General features: G+C 42.0%; 1 protein-coding gene across 3 annotated transcripts in view; it reads right to left on the bottom strand.

The window, feature by feature from the left end:
• The window catches only part of CSNK2A1 (casein kinase 2 alpha 1), a 63,388-nt gene extending 40,231 nt beyond the window's left edge, over nucleotides 1-23,157 (bottom strand). Inside the window, exons 1-2 of one of the 3 annotated variants that reach the window (XM_015149293.3) lie at nucleotides 23,064-23,124; nucleotides 6,304-6,420 (exon numbers count right to left, since the gene is read on the bottom strand). The gene's annotated coding sequence lies outside the window, so the exon portion shown is untranslated. 3 annotated transcript variants of the gene reach the window in all.
• Between the last annotated feature and the right edge of the window lie 543 nt (nucleotides 23,158-23,700).

The following is a 23,700-nucleotide window of genomic DNA, read 5'->3' as shown; positions in this document are numbered from 1 at the left end:
GGCTCACTGCAAGCTCCACCTGCCGGGTTCGCACCATTCTCCTGCCTCAGCCTCTCGAGTAGCTGGGACTACAGGCATCCACCACCACGCCTGGCTAATTTTTTGTATTTTTGGTAGAGACGGGGTTTCACCATGTTAGTCAAGATGGTCTCGATCTCCTGACCTCATGATCTGCCTGCCTGGGCCTCCCAAAGTGCTGGGATTACAGGCATGAGCCACCAAGCCCAGCCTGGTCTCAAATTTCTGAGCTCAACTGACCCACCCACTTTGGCCTCCCAAAGTGCTGGGATTACAGGCATAATAATCTTTCCTATAAACTGTTGTGGAAGACTTGGAGATCAGTATGCAAAAAATCATAAACTTCAATCTAAATCTCACACTTTATATAAACGATAATCCATAATGAATCATAGATATAAACGTAAAACTTGGGCCAGATGCGGTAGCTCATGACTGTATAATCCCAGCCTGGGTGACAAGGCAAGACTCTACCTCTGGGAAAAAAACCAACAACATATAAATGTAAAATTATCAAACCTTCTTGCATCCAGGGGTTAGGCAGAGTTTGAAGACATGACATTAAAGACATGGACTGTAAAATTCATAAACTGAACTTCATCAACATTAAAATATTTCTGCTCTGTGAAAGTCACTATTTAGAAAATAAGCCAGACACAAGAAGAATGTATTTGCAAATCACAAATCTGAATAAAGAACTTGTATCTGTAACATATAAAAAACTCAACAATAAGAAAACTCAATTTAAAAATGGGCAAAAGACATGAACATACACACCACAAAAGAAGATATACAGATAAGTATGTGAAAAGATACACAACACTTCCAGACAGCAGAGAAAATGAAATTAAATCATACCACTACCACTACAGATCTATTAAAACAGCTAAAATTTAAAAAAAACAGAAAACAAAACTGACTATACCAAAAGCTGGCATGGATGCAGAGTAACAGTAACTAATTCATTCCTGGTGGGAAAGAAAATGGTTTTGGAAAACAGTTTGGCAGTTTCTTATAGAGTTAAACATGTACTTAACTATACAACCAGCATTCCCACTCCTAGGTATTTACTCAAGAGAAATGGAAACCTGTATCTACACAAAAACCTACACACAAACATTTAAGGCAGCTTTATCTATAATTGTGAAAAAACAGTAACAACCAAGGTGTCCAACAGTTACATGAATAAACAAATGGCTTGCCATGGGATGCTTAGCAATGAAAAGGAACAGATGACTGATTTGTGCAACAAAATGGGTGAATCATTTTTCTTTTTTTAGTAGAGACAGGGTCTCGCTTTGTTGCCCAGGCTGGTCTCAAACGCCTGGCCTCAAGCAATCCTTTGGCTTCAGCCTCCCAAAGTGGCAGGATTACAGGTGTGAGCTGCTACACCTGAACAATACGGTGAATCTTAAAGTGAAGAAGCCAGAAACAAAAGCCTACATATTGTATACTTCCATTTATATCAGGGGTCCCCAGTCTCCGGGCCATGGGCCTGTACCAGTTTGTGGCCTGTTAGGAACCAGGCTACACAGCAGGAGGTGAGCAGCGGGAGTCACTCGCATTACTGCCTGAGCTCTGCCTCCTGTTCGATCAGCAACATTAGATTCTCATAGGAGAACCCTACTGTGAACTGCGCATGTGAGGGATCTAGGTTTCGTGCTCCTTATGAGACTCTAACGCCTGATGATCTGTTATCATCAGGCACTAGATTCTTGAGGAGGTGGAGCTCAATCTTCCTCCTTTTAGAAAAGGAAATAAGCATGGAAAGGGAGCCTAAATTTCTCCCTTTCCATGCTTATTAATCACAAGGACATTCCTAAGTCCAATGAGCTTGGAAACGGAGAAATAGCAACTCTACAGTAGAAAAACCTGGCAGACTTTACTGAAGTATCACTAGTGCTAAGTCACTTTGACATCATATGCCCCTGATACAATGTGATGAGAAGGGCACTTCACCTCTGTGGTAGTCTTCTCAAAAATCCATAACCACAATTTAATCTTGAGAAAATATCAAACCTGTATTGAAGGACATTCTATAAAATACATCACCAGTCTTCTTCAAAAGTTTCCAAGTAATGAAAATTAAAGACAGACTAAGAAGCTTCACAGACTGGAGGATACTAAGGAGACATGATGACTAAATTAATGTGGTATCCTGGACTGGCTCCTTGAACAGAAAAAGGATATAACTGGTAAAATCCAAATAAGGCTTGTAGTTGGGTTAATACTATTATACCGATGTTAATTTCTTAATTATTTTATTATTTATATTATTCATTTTTTTTTTTTTAGAGATGGGGTCTCACTTTGTTACCCAGGCAGGAGTCCAGTGGTGTGATCCTAGCTCTCCCAGTTCATAGCAGCCTCGAACTCATGGGCTCAAGCGATCCTCCTGCCTCAGCCTCCTAAGTAGCTAGGACTACAGGCACATGTCACCATGCCCACCTAACTTTAATTTTTTGTAGAGATGGGGTCTTGCCATGTTGCCCACGTTGTTCTCAAACTCCTGGCCTCAAGCAATCCTCCCCACCACGGCGTCCAGTTACCAGGGTAATAGGTGTGAGCCACCACGCCTGGCCCAATTTCTTAGTGTTGATGACATATCACCGCTATGGCAAGATGTGAACATTAGGAGATACTGAGGGAAGCATATATGGAGATTCTATCTGTAACTCCTGTAAATCTAAAATTTTCAATGTTACAAGTTAAATACTGCCAATATTTAACTTGAAATGCTAAAGAGGATGAGATGCTAGAGAAGATGAGGAAAAACTGAAACTCATACATTTCTAGTGTGAATGCAAAATAGTACTGTACAGCCATTCTAGAAAACAGTTTGGCAACTTCTTTACAAAGAAGTTAAATGTACATTTTTCATATGACCCAGCAATCCAACTCAAAGTTATTTACCCTAGAAAAATGAAAACTTATGTCCACAAAAGCCTATAATGTTATGTTCACAGCAGCTCTATTCATAATCAACAAAGAATGAAAACCAAAATGTCCTTCAAGGAGTGAATGGATAAAAATAACTATAATCTATCCATAAACGGAATACTACTAATAAAAAGGAACTAACCATTTACACACACAATAAATTTGATGAATCTCAGAGGCAGTATGCTGAATGAAATAAGCCAGTCTCAAAATATTACATAATGTTTGATTTCATTTATATGAACATTTATGAAAAGATAAAACTGTAGTGAGGCTGGGCACGGTGGCTCATACCTGTAATCCCAGCACTTAGGGAGGTTGAAGCGGACGGATCACTAGGTCAGGAGAGCAAGATCATCCTAGTTAACATAGTGAAATCTAGTCTCTACTAAAAATACAAAAGATTAGCCGGGCATGGTGGCGGGCGCCTGTAGTCCCAGCTACTCGGGAGGCTGAGGCAGGAGAATGGCATGAACCTGGGAGGTGGAGCTTGCAGTGAGCCGATGCGCCAATGCACTCCAGCCTGGGTGAGAGAGCGAGACTCTGTCTCAAAAAAAAAAAAAAACAAAAACAAAACCAAAAAACTGTACTAACTCAGAACAGAAACAGTGGTTGCTAGAGATTAGGGGTGGGAGGCTGGGTATGTTACCAAGGGTAACATGCAGAAGGTGATATAACTGTTCTATGTCCCAGTTGTGATGGTAGTTACTTGAATCTATGTATATATTAAAATTCATAAAACAGTATACACAAAAAGGAGTCAATTTTAATGTATATTAATTGGAAAAATAAAATTTAAAAAAAGGAAAAAAATTCTATCACATGCTGTCTAAAAGAGATACACCTAGGCTGGGCACGGCTGCTCACGCCTGTAATCCCAGCACTTTGGGAGGCCGAGGTGGGCAGATCACCTGAGGTCAGGAGCTCAAGACCACCCTGGCCAAAACAGTGACACCCATCTCTACTAAAAACACAAAAATGAGCTGGGTGTGGTGATGCATGCCTGTAGTCCCAGCTACTCTTAGAGGCTGAGGCAGGGGAATCGCTTGAACCAGGGAGGTGAAGGTTGTAGCGAGATAGCACCATTGCACTACAGCCTGGGAGGCATAGTGAGACTCCTTCTTGTAAAAAAAAAAAAAAAAAATTAATAAACAAATAAGTAAAAGAGATACATCTAGGTCAGGTGTGGTGGCTCACATCTGTAATCCCAGCACTTTGGGAGGCCAAGGTGGGTGCATCACTTGAGGTCAGCAGTTTGAGATCAGCCTGGCCAACATAGCGAAACCTCATCTCTACTTAAAAACAACAACAACAACAACAACAACAACAACAACAAAACACAAAACTTAGCTGTGTGGTGTGGTGGCAGGTGCCTATAATCCCAGCTACTTGGGAGGCTGAGGCTGGAGAACTGCTTGAACCCAGGAGGTGGAGGTTGCAGTGAGCACTCCAGCATGGCTGACAGAGACTCCATCACAAAATAAATAAATAAATAAATAATACATTTAAAACATGGGATATATACACACGATGTATACATGTATTGAAACATCACAATACATCACAATATATCCCATAAATATGTACGATTATATATCAATTAGAAATTAAGAGCTGGGCAGAGCTCAGGGATCCCTGCACTTTGGGAGACTGAAGAGGAAAGATAAGGTTTGAGGCTGAGTTCATGACCAGCCTGGGCAACACAGCAAGTCTACCATCTCTACAGAAAAATTTAAAAGCTAGCTAAGTATGGCACACGCACCAGTGATCCTAGCTACTCAGAAGGCTGAAGTAGGAGATCATGTGAACCCAGGAGTTCAAGGCTTCAGTGAGTTATGATCACAATGCTGCACCCCAACCTGGCTGACAGAGACCCTGCCTCAAAATCAATTAATCAATAAATTTTAAATAAAATAAAACATAGGCTACACATAGTTTGTTCATAAAAATCCAGTATTTCAAAACATGTGGGATACAATTAAAGCAGGACTTAGAAATGTATAAACTTAGGCCAGGCGCAGTTGCTCATGCCTGTAATCCCACTTTGGGAGGCTGAGATGAGTGGATCACTTGAACCTAGGAGTTCAAGACCATCCTGGGCAACATGGCAAGACCTTGCCTCTACAAAAATAAAAATTAAAAAAATCAGCTGGGCGCAGTGGCTCACACCTGTAATCCCAGCACTTTGGGAGGCCGAGGCAGGTGGATCACAAGGTCAGGAGATCGAGACCATCCTGGCTAACAGGGTGAAACCCTGTCTCTACTAAAAATACAAAAATTAGCTGGGCATGGTGGTGGGCGCCTGTAGTCCCAGCTACTCAGGAGGCTGAGGCAGGAGAATGGTGTGAACCTGGGAGGCGGAGCTTGCAGTGAGCTGAGATGGCACCACTGCACTCCAGCCTGGTGACACAGTGAGACTCTATCTCAAAAAAAGAAAGAAAGACAGAGAGAAAGAGAGAGAGGGAAGGAGGGAGGGAGGGAGAATTAGGGTAAATGTCCAATATCAAGAATGGAAATGAGGCAGTGAGGGATGAATTAGGGTAAACGTCCAGTATAATGAATGGAAATGATACATCACTACAGATCCTACAGATGGTAAAAAGACAATATCATGAACAACTTTTGCCCATAAACTTGAAATTCCCAGAAGAAAAATAATTTATCAAAACTGATACAAGATGCCAGTCTGATTCTCAGGAAGAAAAAACAAAAACTGACACAAAAAATGAAAACCATAAATGGTCCCATAACCAATAAATTCAATCAGTATTGTTTCAACCTGTTCTATCCTAATGTCTTTGTACTGCACAGCTTAACATTTTTTCAAAACATTTGTTTAAACTGAACTTGCTTCCCACTCCTCTCCAGGTCTCTCTGCTTTTATACATTGATTATGCCTTCCAATACTGCTTGCTAAGAGAAATCCTACTCGCCCTTCAAGAATCAGCAAACTTTACATCCGCTATGAAGCATTCCCATCTCTCTCCAAAATGAGCCAAGTACCTCTTCTACAGGGCCACAGCAACCCCATATACTCTCTGACATTGTCACACTGAATGTATTTTGTTTACATACACCTCTCTCCTCAGATTAAGAATTCAAGTACTTTGGACTTTATTTCTCTTGGTGTATGCCCCGTGGTTCACCCCATTGCCCAGGCTGGTCTCAAACTCCTGAACTCAGGTGATCCAACCGCTTCAGCCTCCCAAAGTACTAGGGTTACAGGCACGAGCCACTGTGCCCTGCCTGTGGTTGATTTTTAAAATGCTCCTCAGTCTTACCTATAAATGTTATTGCATCCATCCTTTTTAAACCAGAGAAAAAAGGTTTCCTACTATCACTTACCAAAGAGATGTGAAACTAGTCAGTATGGGTGAATGATGTTTCTTGGAGCTTTTATGAGGTTCCAGGCTGCATGATTTACCATGTGATGAGCACACTGCTTGACAAGCCTTGACAGAGCTACAAAAACAGTTCAGCACTCCGTTACTGAATGGATCTTGGATTTAAAAGACATCATGAGGTTGCAGAAGGATAAGTACACTAGAACCACTAACACCTACATCTGATGTTGGATATGTGATTTAACCTACCTGATTAAAGTGAGAAAACTGCAGAATATAAGGATTATCACCCTTCTCCCACTCCCTTCTTCACTGCCATGAAGGTAGGTTACATAGGAGACAACCATCATCTCTGTAGGTGATCAATAACCAACAGTTAATAAGGTAGGTTGTCCTAAAACTGACAAAAATAGAATAGGCTGGAAGCAAGGGCAGTAAAACTGGTTGCCTTTCAATTCTGAAGATATTATGTGAATGCCTATGTCAGTCACCGATTCTTGGGATATATCTTTTTTGTGTGTGTGACAGGGTCTTGCTCTGTTACCCAGGCTGGAATGCAGTGGTACGATCATAGCTCACTGCAGCCTTGACCTCCCAGGCTCAAGCAATCCTCCTCCCTCAGCTTCTTTAGTAGCTGGGACCATAGGCATACACTACTGTCCCCTGCTAATTAAATTTTTTTCTTTTTTTCTTTCTCTTTTTCTTTTTTCTTTTTTGCTGAGATGAGGTTTTGTTATGCTACCCAGGCTGGTCTGGAAGTCCTAAGCTCAAGCAATCCTCCTACCTTGGCCTCCCAAGATGCCGGGATTACAGGCATGAGACACTATGCCCAGCCAGATTTATCACTGTTAAACCAGCAAGTCCATGACCTAAGTAATGTCTTTCTCATTTTATAGAAGGTAAAACTGCATAACCTTCCCAATGTCAGAGATAGTGATTGCAAAACATTTGTCTAGATTCACAGCCTATTCTTCTGTTCTACAGCAAGGGACTGTAAACTGGGACCACAAACACAGCTAACCCCCATACCCATGGTTTCAGTTACCCGCAGTCAACTGCAGTCTGAAAATATTAAATGGAAAATTCCAGAAATAAACAATTTGTAAGTTTTATTTTTGTTTGTTTTTAGAGATGGGGCTTCAGTCAGTCACCCAGGCTGGAGTGCAGTGGTGCAACCGTGGCTCACTGTAGCAGCCTCTACCTCCCATCTCTGCCTCCCTTGTAGTTGGGACCATGGGCATATACCACCACTCCCGGCTTTTTTTTTTTTTTTTTGTAAAGAAGGTTTCTCACTATGTTGTCCGGGCTGGTCTTGAACTCCTGGGCTCAAGCAATCCTCCCACCTTACCCTCCCAAAGTGCTGGGATTACAGGCATGAGCCATTGCACCCAGCCATGTTTTAAATTGTACATGGTTCTGAGTAATGTGATGAAATCTTGCACCATCTAGTACCATCCCGCCCTGGATGTGAATCATCCCTTTGTCCAGCTGTATATGCCACCTGCTCATTAAGTCACTTGGTAGCCTTCTTGGTTACTTGAATGTTGCAGTATTGCAGTGCTTATCTTCAAGTTACCCTTATTTTACTTAAGAAATTCCCCAAAGTGCAAGAGTAGCAATGCTGAGAATCTGGAAATGCCAATGTGAAGCTGTAAAGTGCTTCCTTTAAGTAAAAAGGTGAAAGTTCTTGACTTAATATGGAAAAAAAATTGTATGCGGAAATTGCTAAGATCTATAGTAAGAACAAATCTTCTATCAGTGATAATGTGAAGAGGGAAAAACAAATTCACAGTTGTTTTGCTGTCATACCTCACACTGCAAAAGTTATAACCGCAGTATGTGATAAATGCTTAGTTAAGAAGGAAAAGGCATTAAATTTGTGGGTAGAAGACGTGAACAGAAAACTGTGTTCCAACTTGATGACAATCAGGTTTGGTATTATCTGTGGTTTCAGGAATCCACTGGGGATCTTGGAATATATTTCCCACAGATGGCTGGGAACAGGACTACTCTGTGTGTGTGTCTCCTATCTGGCTCACATATTACTTTTTAAAAATTGAGATAAAATCCATTTAGGGTACAACTGGTACCCTAAAATGGTGTGTTTTAGTATATTCACAATGTTGTGGAACCATCACTACTAACTGATTCCAGAACACGTCATCGCCCCAAAAAGAAACTCAGTACCTCACAGGAGTAACTCCTGACAGCCTCTTCCTACAGTCCTCTGGCAACCAAAAATCTGCTTTCTGTCTCCATGTATTTGCCTATTATGGACATTTCACATAAATGGAATCATGCAATATGTGGCCTCTTTCACTTAGCAAAATGTCTACAAGGTTATCCACATTGTTGCAAGTATCAGTAGTTAATTTCCCTTTGTGGCTGAATTCACTGTATAAATATACCACATTTTGGTTATCCATTCATTGATTGACGGATATTTGGACTGTCTCCACTTTTTGGCTACTATGAACAATGTTGCTAGGTGCATTTGTGTACAAGTTTTTCACTTTTTTTTTCTTTTTCTTTTTTTAGAGTCAGGACCTTGCTCTGTCACCCAGGCTGGAGTGCAAGTGGCATGATCATAGCTCATTTCACTGCAGCCTCACACTCCTGAGCTTAAGTGAGCATCCTACCTTAGCCTTCCAAGTAGCTGGGACTATGGGTGTGTGCCACCACGCCCAGCTAATTTTCTGTATTTTTAGTAGAGACGGGGTTTTGATATGTTGCCCAGGCTGGTCTTAAACTCCTGGATTCAAGCGATTATCCCATCTCAGCCTTCTAAAGTGTTGGGACTACAGCATAAGCCACAGTGCCCAGCCTTCACACTGTTTTTACAAAGTGAATAGGGGCCAGGCGTAGTGGCTCACACCTGTAATCCCACCAGTTTGGGAGGCCGAGGCAGGCGGATCACCTGAGGTCAGGAGTTCGTGACAGCCTTGGCCAACATGGTGAAACCCCATCTCTACTAAAAATACAAAATTAGCCAGGCGTGGTGGTGGTGGGCACCTGTAATCCCAGCTACTTGGGAGCCTGAGACAGGAGAATCACTTGAACCTTGGAGGTGGAGGTTACAGTGAGCTGAGACTGCGCCATCGCACTCCAGTCTGGACGACAAGAGCGAAATTCCGTCTCAAAAAAAAAAAAAAGTATTAAGTTGAATTATGTATTAACATTGTTCATAATTAATATTTTTCAAAGTGATAGTTACCAACACTAAAAAAAAATTTAACTTTCTATTTCTTAAAAGAAATAAAGGAGGAGGGAGGGCAGGTAGGTCTCTCTGTCTGGTAACAACGGTTCTTCCTTCCTGCACTGACAAAAACCACCTGGGTATGCTAAGCTGTGACTGTTCAACAACTGGCTCTTTTAAAAGACACCCAATGGAGATACCACACGTAAACCTGGACAACTCTTCCTTTACCTTATTGGCTCGACTCCTGAAGGCATTTGAGCTATCAATCCCTGGTCTATACTAAATACATAAATTTATAAACAAATAATAAGACAGGGGAAACTCTTACTTAAGACTACAAAAATTATGGAACTGAAAATGCAGTTCAACAATGACATCAGTGGCCATGAACAACTATCTGGTAAATGTATATAGAGTAGTATGTACACGTACTTTTTTTTTTAAGAAAAAAACTATTACAGGCTCAGGAAATCTGTAAACTTCAGCAAAATTAGTAATTCCTGAGTTAGACAAACAGAAACACATCTAAGAAGGCTAACTTGGTGATTTACATAAATATTAAAAAATTAAACTGCTCAAACTAAGTATACGCCATTCTTTCCTGAAGGAAGACAAGAAGACAATGTATCCTAGGCTTCAGAGTATGAGACCCAAGCTTGATGAATGATTAACAAAATGTCAGCCTCAGAAAAAATACAGTGGCATTCAGAGTTAGTCAGGTAGAGATAACAGTTTTACAAAAGGGAACTTTACTTCTGCCTCACATTATTGCTTAGAAAATAAGAACTGAATTTCTTCACTACTGTCCAACCTTAAATCATTTACAATCTTGTATTTTAAAGCATACCCTTTGAATCACATGTCCAAAGAGAATTACTTGGGGGTCAGAGAGGTACCTTAAAATGGCTTTAAAAACTTAAAGCCAAGATTATTTTAAGATTGCTTACCGCTTTGAATCTTAAAACTGTTAAGCTATCTAATTACTGAGCTTTCTAAATTAGTGTTCCCAGTTTTTTTTTTTTTTTTTGAGACGGAGTCTCGCTCTGTCACCAGGCCTGGAGTGCAGTGGCACTACCTCAGCTCACTGCAACCTCCACTTCCCGGGTTCAAGTGATTCCCCTGCCTCAGCCTGCCGAGTAGCTGGACTACAGGCAAGCACCACCATGCCCGGCTAATTTTTTTTTTTGTATTTTAGTAGAGACAGGGTTTCACTATGTTGGCCAGGATGGTCTCGAATTCCTAACCTTGTGATCCACCCGCCTGGCCCAGTCTTTTTAAAAGTCAAGACAGAAAGAAAATAATATTTGTATGGCACAATGGGGTAAATGATCAAGACTGCTCTGGATCTGAGGTAACTGGTTTGGATGCTGTATCCAAGCTACATTCTGCATGAATGGCCAGAGGTGTGAGGGGACCAGTATCTCAACACATCTGTAACACACCCTGACACAATACACTGGTTGAGAAATTCTAGTTTGAATAACTTGTGGAGATCACAACCTGAAGAGTCAAAATCCATGCAGCAGGTTGAGAAAACTATTTCACAATTCCCCTTATTTCAAGGGATACGCAATCATCTTTTGCAGCCTTCAATTACAGTCCAGATGTACTAACAGGCAACTATTTCATCTGGAAGATCATCTATTTGGAGATCACTGACACAAAAAAACAAAAACAACAAAGACAAACCAAGCCTCCTTACCTTAGCTCAGAAAGATAAGCCAAAAGAAAACAGGTTAATGGTAAAAATGTATGATTAAATGAAGTTATTGTTTTTTCCTCCACTTCATATTGATTTATCTTTTCCCATGTCAATTTAAGGTGGTAACCATGGCCAACAACATTCTCTCTCACCTATCACACTAATGCCAAATAAGTAGTAGTGTTTTTGTTTTTTCAAGTGGGGAAATATATATAGCTCAAAAAAAAAACCAAAAAAATATCTAGCAACTAACTCCTTGGCAGTTCCCTTGACTCTCTGACCTTCAAGTCCCAAGGTTCTAAGTACATAATAAATAAGAAAACTACCTGTTCAAACCCAACAGAATGTTTTTTTCTGGTTTGATTGAGGCTCTGAATTTGGAACACAAATATTCTCAGTAATACTTGGTAATTCATTAAGTTACTGCTTGTGTAAACTTGCAGGATACTTAACTTTAGGAGATTATAAATCCTAACATGCCCCTGGGGGCCTTCTGCTTTTATTCCTACTTACAAAACATTCAACATTTTTGTTTTTAAAAACAATGCACACAGGCCAGGTGCAGTGGCTCACGCCTATAATCCCAGCACTTTGGGAGGCCAAGGAGGGTGGATCACCTGAGGTCAGGAGTTCAAGACCAGTCTGGCCAGTATGGCACAACCCCATCTCTACTAAAAATACAAAAATTAGCCAGGTGTGGTGGCGCACACCTGTAGTCCCAGCTACTTGGGAGGCTGAGGCAGGAGCATCACTTGAACCCAGGAAGCAGAGGTTGCAGTGAGATGAGATCGTGCCACTGCACTCCAGCCTGCGTAACAGAGAGAGATTCTGTCTCAAAATAAATAAATACATACATACAAAAAAAAAAAAATAAAGCAATACACGTAAGTATTACTTCCATAAAACAAACCAGGAAGTACAGTAAAACATAAAATATTAGCATTTGGGCCTTTTGTGTGAATTACATTTCTCTACCTTCAACCCAGAAAAGGGATCCGAGTGTCAATCTGACATAAATGACATAGCAACAGTGTGAGATCTTCCAATGAAGGGAGGTATTAGAAGAAAATCCAAGCAGTTTGATTTGGATTAACAGTTCTACCCCAAACACCTAAGAGAAATTTGAACTCCAGTACTGTCTCCTATAATATGGAATATAACAAATGGACAGAAGTCATCATCTCTACACCTTTTTACCATGCCACACAAGCAAAATAAAGTCACAATGTGAAACTTTATTCCACTGGCTATAACCCTCTGGAACCAAAAGATGGAAAACTTCATTTGGGATATACAGTAATCTAAAGAAAAATTCAGCATTTATGAATTTAATAACTGCTGCTACCATTTGAATACCTCTTATAAACCAAACACAGTATCAGATGCATATTCTGATTTTAGAAATAAACAAACTCAGAGGTTAAATAATCTGCCAAAAACAACAGGATTACTAAGTGGTGGAAGCCAGATCTGTTTAGAATTCAAAGCCTAAACGGGTTCTTTTCACTAAATTTAATACTATTTCCTTAATTCTCCAAACTGATTCATTATAGCCTATCCAAAATACTATAATAAAATGAACTGCTTTAAATTTGGAGGCAAGGAGGGGGTGGGACACTGAGTTTCAATAGTCAGGGTTCTTCATTATTTTCTTACCTGAATAGGCTGGCCACCAGGCCACAAATTGTATAAAAATCAGATTTTAAATGATGAAAAAGCTTTTCTGTGTGGCTGCTGAAGGGAGAAAAGAAGACAACTGAGACATGCCCCACCATGCTGGCTGGGGGTTGGTGACATCTGTGGGCCTCAGTGTTGGGCTCCAGATGCAACAAAGCCTAAAGTTTTGAATATGTATGAAGGTCAATGTGATGTTTTCCAAAAACAGTCATAAAAGATGGCTGTGAAAAACCCACTAGGATAACAACTGTATGTAACAAGAGCATATAGGTAGCTGCAGATGAACGTTCAGGTCCTTAGCTGTGGTGTTTAAAAATTCTTCAGACCAGGCCGGGTGCTCATGCCTGGAATCCCAGCACTCCGGGAGGCCGAAATGGGTGGATTGCCTGAGCTCAGGTGTTCGAGACCAGCCTTGGCAACATGGTGAAACCCCATCTCTACTAAAATACAAAAAAAAAAAAATTAGCCAGGCATGGCGGTGTGCGCCTGTAGTCCCAGCTACTTGGAAGGCTGAGGCAGGAGAATTGCTTGAACCCGGGAGGTGGAGGTTGCAGTGATCTAAGGTTGTGCCACTGCACTCCAGCCTGGCAACAGAGTGAGACGCTGTCTTCCAAAAAAAAAAAAAAAAAATCTTCAGACCAGTGCGGTGGCTCATGACTGTAATCTCAGCACTTCGGGAGGCTGAGGCAAGAGGACTGCTTGAGCCCAGGAGTTTGAGACCAGCCTGGGCAACATGGTGAGACGTTGTCTCTACAAAAAAATTCAAAAACTACCCACAAAGAAAACCCTAGGTCAAGATAGCTTCACTGGAAGGAAAAATGAACTGGTCAGGAAGACAGACAAATAGAAGCAAATAATGAAAACATTTTATTTACCATTGATAACCTTCTTACAATAAATTATGTAGCAAAATACATGTTTGAATACTTTTAATTGCTAGGCAATAGTCTATTTTCATTTTTTTTTTTTTTTTTGAGACGGAGTTTCGCTCTTGTTGCACAGGCTGGAGTGCAATGGCGCAGATTTTGGCTCACTGCAAATTCCGCCTCCCAGGTTCAAGCGATTCTCCTGCCTCGGTCTCCGTAGTAGTTGGGGTTACAGGCATGCGCCACCACGCCTGGCTAATTTTGTATTTTTAGTAGAGATGGGGTTTCTCCATGTTGGTCAGGCTGGTCTCGAACTCCCGACCTCAGACCAGTCCGCCTGCCTCGGCCTCCCAAGGTGCTGGGATTACAGGTATGAGCCACTGCACCCGGCCTATTTTCATTTTTTTACAAAAGGTAGACAACTCCAAAGCAGATGGCCATTTGTAGCCATTCTATATAATCATGAATACACAAAACACTGGCCAGTGGCTCACGCCTGTAACCCCAGCACTCTGAGAGGCTGAGGTGGGTAGATCACCTGAGGTCAGGATTTCGAGACCAGCGTGGCCAACACGGCGAAACCCCACTTCTACTAAAAATACAAAAATTAGCTGGTTAGGTTGGCAAGCTCCTGTAATTCCAGTTACTTGGGAGTCTGACAGAGGAGAACCACTTGAACCCAGGAGGCAGAGATTGCGCTACTACACTCCAGCTTGGGCAACGGAGCGAGACTCCATCTCAAAAAAAAAAAAAAAAAGTTTTAAAGTGCCGATAAATACAAGTTCCTGGTCTGCCTACAGTTATTACTTAATAATACAAAGCAAACAAGAAAGCCAAGTTAGTGGATTACCTGAGAGAACAAGACACAGAGAAGATGTTAATGCAGGGAGGTGGCCTTCTCCAAACACATCCCTAACACACACTATTCAAGTAATTCCCAAACTGTGATAAAAGAACCACTGGGAATAAGACCTCTGATCTATATTCACAAGTCTATAGGTGAGCAAAAGTAGACCTTTTCCTGTGTCTGAGATGGGAAGATTACCTTCTCTATCTAGAAGCAAAAGAACCCTAGACTCACCAAGACTAGCTAATAGACACTGTACACGAGTAATTGAGGTAATCTACACTGGGCGTGAGTTACATACTGATCCACCCCTAGGCAGCAATTCATACCTCACCCACCCAACAGGCTACATTCGAAACAGGAAGTACAGGTCAAAAGTCTAATTAAAAAAATAAGAACTCTTGGCAGCTGAAAATGAAAATAAAGAATGAAGAATGACAGCACTGGCAATAAACACATTGTTTTCTCTGAAAGGGAAGGGAAAGAACTAATGTTGGGCACCTATATGCCAGACATTTTATAAATTTTCTCCTTTAATCCTCAGTAATCCTGAGATGATAATACTAGCTGGTACTCTAGTTATTAATCCTCACAAAAATCCTGAGGTAGGTACTACTAATTCCCATGTTACAGATGAAGAAACTGAAGGTTAGTAAGTTGCCCAAGGTAGTTGTTATCCCAACTGTGTAGAGACAAGAACTCCCAGACTTGAAGAAGTTAAGTAAACTTCCCCAAACTCAAAGTGGGAGTTCTTTCCCACTATCCGGCTGCCTTCCCCTCCCTACCAGCAATCTCAATTAATTATCTATTCTACCCCCTTCTCATTTCTGTAGCTGTTTCAGAAACTATACCTAAGACACAAAGCAAATAGGAGTTATCATAAGAAAACACCTCCAGGCTGGGCGCGGTGGCTCAAGCCTGTAATCCCAGCACTTTGGGAGGCCGAGACGGGTGGATCACGAGGTCAGGAGATCGAGACCATCCTGGATAACACGGTGAAACCCGTCTCTACTAAGAAATACAAAAAACTAGCCGGGCGAGGTGGCGGGCGCCTGTAGTCCCAGCTACTCGGGAGGCTGAGGCCGGAGAATGGCGTGAACCCGGGAGGCGGAGCTTGCAGTGAGCTGAGATCCGGCCACTGCACTCCAGCCTGGGCTACAGAGCGAGACTCCGTCTCAAAAAAAAAAAAAAAAAAAAAAAAGAAAACACCTCCAAAAGATACTAAGTTGTGCTATGATATGCCTATTATTAGAAAATGTCAATCAATTTTAAGCTTGGAGGGCAGTGACAGTTTGGAGATCTTCAGCACAATACCTGCCAGAAATGTAGCAGGTACTCAGGATCTGCTGAATGAACAACATCTTTTGAGTGGTTATGAATTCAATAACCCAAAATGACTATCTTGTACTTCTGGATATGACATGATACCATTTTTTGGAAAATAATTTATCCATTCATTTTAAACAGGGTAGCTTTCTTAAAATTTATAGAACATTGATGAGATAGCTAAATTGAGAAATGCCCATTAAAGCATTAGTCATAACTTCAGGAAAATTCCAAGTGTTCACTTTTCCAAGCAAATTAAAATGTTTCAGCTAATAAAACCTGTCAGAAAAACCCACAAGACAAGAAAGTATAAAAAGAAAAGAGGAGCCAATATAAGAGCATTTAAGATGTCACACATAAAAAATTATAAAACATTAACCTAACTTGTACCTTGGTATTTAACCCTAAAACTGTCACCTCAGATAACACAATATTTTCCATGCAAGAAAACATTATCACCATGAATGTAAAGCTTGCCCACCATAGCAACTGTTGCTAAGAACGGTTTTTTAATATCTAAGACTGAAAGACAGAATTTGTAGAAACCAGTTAAAATGCCACTCCTAGCAGTATCTTGTGATACTGTGAGTGCTTTCACCTTAAACTTTTTAAAAGACTCAATCTTTGACTTCTACATGTTTTGTTTTTTTTTTTTTAAAAAAAAGGTACATCTGGGAGCACTCAGTGTAAGAAAACTACCAATTGTCTATAACCCAATGAAAATACATCCTTTGTTACAATGACAGCAGTTACTTTTCCTTAATAATCCTAGAGGAATTTCTTCATTTGAAAAGCTGGCTGGCCTAGATTTCTCTATAAACTAAATGACATGCTACTTTTGAAATTATCCATCTCAGAAGTTCAAAGAAATTTAGGTATAAGAACACATTAATACTCTCACGAAACAAACCTTATCCAGGTTACCCATGAATTGTGACAGATCAAAGTCCAGTTTCTCATTTCAAATCAAGTATCACATTATTTATTACCTTAAAATACTAAGCCCTTACCTAATTCAATGGCAAATCATACTGGTTTTCAGTTTCTTAACTTGTACAAATCATACTGAAATATTTATGCAAAAGCTGTCATACAGTTGAATATTATAGACAGTTAACATCTCTCTTTTTTTTTTTTTTTTTTTTTGAGACGGAGTCTCACTCTGTCCCCCAGGCTGGAGTGCATGATCTCGGCTCACTGCAACCAACCTCCATCTCCCAGGTTCAAGTGATTCTCAACCTCCTGAGTAGCTGGGACCACAGGCACGCACCACCACACTCAGCTAATTTTAGTAGAGACAGGGTTTTACCATGTTGGCCAGGCTGGCCTTGAACTCCTGACCTCAAGTGATCCACCCACCTCGGCCTCTCAAAGAGCTGGGATTACAGGTGTGAGCCACCAAGCCCGGCCAACAGTAGAAAAGGGTACTCAGGGAATATAGTTCGAAAGTCATTGACTGTTGGCTGGACCAGGATTCTAGACTAGCTCTAGGGCTGAGATATCTTAGTAGATCAGTTAACTATTCATGTGGCCCAATTTCCCTTACTCTAAACCCAAAGTCAAACATAATCTCTAAAGTCTTTCATGCTCTCAAATGCTAATCTTGTAATCATATTTCTATTCAGGTAATAACCCAAAAGAAATGGTCTCATTTCCTTCATCATCTGACTAAAATTTAGTTAATCCATATTTTATGAATCCAACCAATAGGACACTGTTAAAGAACAAAAACAAAAGACTTTTCTTGAAAGCTAGAAACTCCATTCTGTAGTGATGATTCCCAGATCTGACTCTTAAACTCAACAACCTCAACAGACAATGACAGGGAGAAAAGATCTTACAACTTTGAGCTGAGCTGGGGTGGGGTGGGAGGTGTGAGAGAACAGAAAGATAGTTACAAATTCACAAAAATATATCATCCATTTCCATTTCCTCTAAAAAATATGAAATAAGCCTTAAAAGGTTGTCATATAAACCATTATTAAGCCAATAAAAACTAATGAAGAAATTATGTCATTTATCCAAAATATGGAAAAACCACCTATTTACAGGAATCCTATTAATGTCCTGGATCTTCAGAAACTACATTTCACTAAGCTGGTCATCAAGCCCCTTCAAACTGCATCTAAGGACAATAATAATATTCAAACATCAAGAAAGAGGTACAGGTTCCACTCAACACCATTATTCCGTGGAGTCTTCCAGGAGGACTAAGTCATTTTATAGAATCTTTGCTATCTTTGTTCTCTAGAATATCCCAAAGACTCTGAAATAAAACCAGCAAAACTCCTGTATTTGTTTCCCATTGTGACATAACAAATTATCACAAAACAACACAAATCGATTATCTTACAGAAGTCAGCGGGCTTGACTGGGTCTCACAAGGGCTAAATGAGGGTATCCAGCGGACTAGTTCCCTGCTGGAAACTCTGGAGAAAATCTGCTTCCACATTCATTCATATTGGCTGAATTTAGTTCCTTGCAGCTGTAGGACTGAGGTTCCCACTTCCTTGCTGGTTTTCAGCTGGGACTGGCCTTTCCTACTAGAGGCTGCCTGCATTCCCCCTCTCATGCTTTCAATCTGGTCCCCTCCAGTAATGGCAGGCTAAGTCGTTCTCATGCTTCAAATCTCGGACTTCCCCTTCTGCCTCATCTCTGACACCAGCCAGAAAAAGTTCTCTGCTTTTAAGTGCTTATGTGAGTAGAATAAACCCACGCAGAAAATCCAAGATAATCTACCTAAGATCCTTAACTTTAATTAAATCTACATAACATACTCAGGTTCCAGGGTTTATAGTATGGAAATCATAGGGGAGCCATTATGCTTACAACAGTCTGCCTTCTGGTTTCCAAGGATTCATCTCTCTCCCAAATGCAAAACACATCCATCCCATCCCAAGGTCCCAAAGGTTTCCCATCTAAAGCTTATTTCAAAAGTCCCAAATCTCATTCATCTATTCAGGTGTGGATGAGGTTCTGGGGATAAAACAGTAAGTCCAACTCCTAGGGCACAATTCCTAAGAAAACAAGTTCTCTGCTCCCAAAATACTATTGTGAGACAGATAAAGAATAAGAGTTATAAACATTTCAGTTCAAACGGGCAAAATGTAAAAGAAAACAGAGCCACGGGTCCAAAGTAGTTTCAAAATCTAGGGAATCTCTATTCCACTTCAAAGCCTGGGAAAAAAATCCTCTCCAGCTTTTAGCTCCACCCCTCTGGCCTCTCCTATCTCCGTCTGAGTCACCCTTCTTTTTTTACGAAAAGCAACACATTCACATGTGAGTAGTTTTATCAGCCTGCTTCCTATCAGTAGAATTTGGGGGGTCCAACAGCCCTATTACTTTCTGTCTCTTTCAATCCAAAAGAGAATTGTTTATGTTGGCATAAAATTCTCAAGAACCTAACAGGCTGTGGAAGTATTCCACAGGGGTTCACTCCATTAAAGTTCACATTCACAAATAAACCAGGCTGCACATTTAATACTTTGCTTGGAAATCTCAGCTAAATATACAAGTTCATCACTTACAAATTTGGCTTTCCATATAACCATAGGATAAAATTCTGCTAAACTTAGTTGCTGCTACGTAACAAGGGTCCCCTTTCTGCCCGTTTCCAATAAGAAAGACCTCACTTCTGTCTGGGCCCTCATTAGCAGAGTCACTAACATCCATATTGCTATTAAAAGTCTGTCCTAGGCCTTTTCTTTTTTCTTTTTTGACAGGGTCTCACTCTGCCACCCAGGCTGGAGTGCAGTGGTGCCATTACCACTCCCTGCAGCCTCGACTTCCTGGGCTTAAGTGATCCTCCTGTGTTCTACGCCTTTTCTATCATGCCCCTTAAAATTATTCTAACCTTTATCTACTGCCACTTCCATTTTTAGGTAATAGTACCCCACTCCTGGTACCAAAATCTATACTAGTATTCGACTGCTGCTATAACAAATTACTACAAATGTAGTGGCTAAAAATGACACAAATTTATTATTTCACAGTTACTTAGGTCAGAAGTTGGGTGGACTTGGCTAGCTAGGTCTTCTGCTTAGGGTCTCATGAGGCCAAAAAATCAAGGTGTCTCAAGGTTGCATTCCTTGATGGAAACTCTGGGAAATTCACTTTCAAGCTCAATCAGGTTGTTGGTCAAATTCAGGTTCCTTCTGGTTGCAGGACTGAGGTCCCCATTTCTTGCTGGTTGCCAGCCAGGGACTGGTCTTTGCCACTAGAGGCTGCCCACATTCCTTCTGATAACTTTTCATGTGGTCCTCTCTAGCAAAAGCAAATGGAGTCCTTCTCAAGCTTCAAATCTGATTTCCTTTTCTGCCCATTTCTCTGACCCCAGCTGGAGAAAGTTCTCTGCTTTTAAGGACTCATGTGATTAGATTGGGCCCACCCAGAAAATCCAGGATAATTTTTCTATTTTAAGATTCTTAAACTTAATTACACCTGCTAAGTTCCTTTTGCCATGTAACATAGGGTAGTTACAGATTCTGGGGATTAAGGTATGGACAACTTGGGAAGAGGGAGATGTAATTCTGCCTACTACAAATCCAACTCCTATGGAAGGGTTTTTTTTTTCTTAAGATGCAGTCTTGCTATGTTGCCCAGGCTGGAGTGCAGTTGTGTGATCTCAGCTCATTGCAAGCTCCGCCTCCCAGGTTCACACCATTCTCCTGCCTCAGCCTCTCAAGTAGCTGGGACTACAGGCACCCGCCACCATGCCCGGCTACTCTTTTGTATTTTCAGTAGAGACGGGGTTTCACCATGTTAGCCAGGATGGTCTTGATCTCCTGACCTCGTGGTCCGCCCCCCTAGGCCTCTCAAAGTGCTGGGATTACAGGCGTGAGCCACCGTGCCCGGTCCCTATAGAAGGGATTAAACTCACTTCCTAAAGAAAATCATCCCTTTCTTTAAGAGTGTGAAGTAAAGGTGTACAAATTTTACTTACGTGAAGTAAAGTATATATACATACATGCATACATATGTCTTTACTTATGTGACACAAAGATTTATGTTCAGAGATAGAGACAATAGTAAAAACAAGGACTCACTCTGGATGAGTGAGTAGGCAAAGGAACTAAATGCGCAGTATGGAAAAGGAGTTGCCACCTGTTTCATCCTCAAACTGCAAGGCATTTCACCCATAACTACTTAGAAACTAACCCACGCTCCTCCTTAAATGTGTATTTCTCTTCTCTGTATTCCACAAAAAAGTACATAACTAAGCATTGTTTTGTTTTTAAAGAAAAGTCACCTCAGGGGGACCTAACTTTGTAATGAATTGATTAATCAATCTAAGCAAATTTCCAATCTTTCATTCAAGTCATACACCCTCCCCCAATAGCAAACCAAAGCCAAAAATTTCAAAGTCACAGAAGGACAAAAACATGCCCTGCTAAGACTGCAGGTGAACTTTTGAGAATACCACAGAGGAGAACTAGTATTGGTACTGGACTTTCAGCCCCAGGTTCACCAAGCCAGTAAAGCCAAATACTTACAACAAAAACCTACAACTACAAAGGTAATATTCTAAAGCCCTGTCTACAGTCAAATTCTTGACTATAAATTTTACCTAGAACAGAAGAGCCCCCAATATACCAGCTAGTCCCTTTACAGTGACAGGTAAAAGCTACTTACTACACTTACTACCTGCCAGACACTGTAGTAAGCACTTGACACAAATTGTCTTATTTACTCCTCTCCATAAACTCACAAGCTAGAAGATACCATCATCCCCCTTTTACAGACGGGAAAACAGGCTTAGAGAGTTTAGGTCACAACTAAGTCGCAATGGCCCTGATATCTGACAACCTAGGCAGTGTGGTTTTTAATCACTGGGCCTATACTGCACTCCTTAGATGGCATAAAGTCTCCAATTCTTGGAAAAATCTTCCCTTCTTAGTTTTCTTTTCTTTTTTTTTTTTTTTTTTTTGAGACGGAGTCTCGCTCTGTCGCCCAGGCTGGAGTGCACTGGCAAATCTCAGCTCACTGCCACCTCCGCCTCCCAGGTTCAAGCGATTCTCCTGCTTCAGCCTCCTGAGTAGCTGGGATTACAGGCGACCGCCACCAAGCCCGGCTGATTTTTGTATTTTTAGTAAAGACGGGGTTTCACCGTGTTGGTCAGGCTGGTCTCGAACTCTTGACCTCGTGATCCACCCGCTTCGGCCTCCCAAGTGTTGGGATTACAGGCGTGAGCCACCACGCCCAGACTCCCTTTTTAGTTTTCATTTCCTCTCCTCATATCCCATTCTCGTAGAATTAAACAGTTGAAAAGTAATCAAGTCTTCCCAAATAATTTGCCATCTCTTTTTCAGAACTCTTTCCTCCACACAAAGCAATAGTCAAGATGCAACTTCTCCTGACCCTGACTCTGCTTCCCCAAAACAAACTACAGAAGCTCCACCCATCACCTGCTTAATCTAGAAGTGTTCCAACACTGCAAAAACACACAACGAAAAACAAAATTGAAAAGTCCTACTCTTTCAAAAGGTCACCAACATATGTATACTCTTAGCCAAGCTTTCTCTCCATACCTCTTTTTCTATCCAGGCTCCTAACTAGTCCTTAACTCCAACTCTAGACGTTCTGCCCCACGTCTTGGTCCCTTCCCACTTTCTCCCCAGCAACTCCGCCTGGGGTTCTCTCCACCTCGCACCCACTCTGCAGGTGGGAAGCTCAGCCCCGCCCAGATGGACCCTAAGAAGGCCCCTACTCCAGCTGCCTAGTTCCGCCGCAGGGTTCACCGCACACTACCCAGCAGGCACCACTCCCTCCGCACCCTCCCCCAGCACCCCACTGCGGCCCCACCCCTCAAGTTCCCTTCCCCCTCTGACGACCCCCTCCTCCAAGTTGTCCCCTAGTCCCCACCCAGTCCGGCCCTTTCCTATGCAATAAGCTGGACTCCGGCAGCCGATTCCCACCCTCACATTGGCCTCTGCCCCCAAACCTCGCCCTCCGCCCTGGGGGGTGGCCCTGGGCCTCCCAGATGGGCTGCAGGGGCCTCGGTTGGTGTATGTGTGAAGGTGGGGGCAGGGGAAGGCGACGGGCCGCTCGGGAGTCTGCTGGAAGCGTGAGTGGCGGCCGCGCTCCGCTGCCCTATCCTGCGCCCACCCCACCCTCCAACGACCTCGCCTGGCGACTCCCAAGGTACCTGTGGTGGAAGCGGCAGCGGCAGTGGCCGCTCTCCCCTCTGCTCACACAGACAATATGGCGGCGGTGGAGGAGGAGACACACGGCTCGGCCGCCAGCCGCAGGGACCAGAGCGAGGCTGCAGCCGCGGCTGCCGGAAGCGGAAACCCCCTCCTACCAGGAGGCGGGGCGAGACAGCTTCCGACTCCGCCCCCAGAGGAATCTAGCTGAGTGCGGCCATGCTGGGCTGTCCTATTGTAGCCTTAGGGATTCAGTTCTGGGCTAGGGTGCAAAATGGAAGGAATTCCCAACGCAAAGCAGAATAAGGAGACTTGCAATAGTTACGCGCATTTTATTTCAATAGTGTTAACAAATGACAACAGAAAGAATACGAACCTCCCACTAGGTGAACAGTTGGTTTGATCCAAGTTAATATGGCGGTACCCAGGTTTCCCGCACTTCAGCCAGCTGGCCCCTCCTTTCCTGAAAAGAACCATGCGCGACCTGCAGAGCTGTAGAGCCAAGCATTCTGGGAGCTGAAGTCCCTTTTGCTCTGACTCCCTCGTTTAAAATTAGGGTTTCAGCAACACTTTCTATTCACACTTGGAGTTCGGAAGAAGTGAATGAAAGTTGGACCCTAGAAAGGGCATGGAGCAGGA

Source organism: Macaca mulatta, chromosome 10, assembly GCF_049350105.2.
Source record: "Macaca mulatta isolate MMU2019108-1 chromosome 10, T2T-MMU8v2.0, whole genome shotgun sequence".
NCBI classification, from domain to species: Eukaryota; Metazoa; Chordata; class Mammalia; order Primates; family Cercopithecidae; genus Macaca; species Macaca mulatta.
This window is presented reverse-complemented; position numbering and strand designations above follow the sequence as displayed.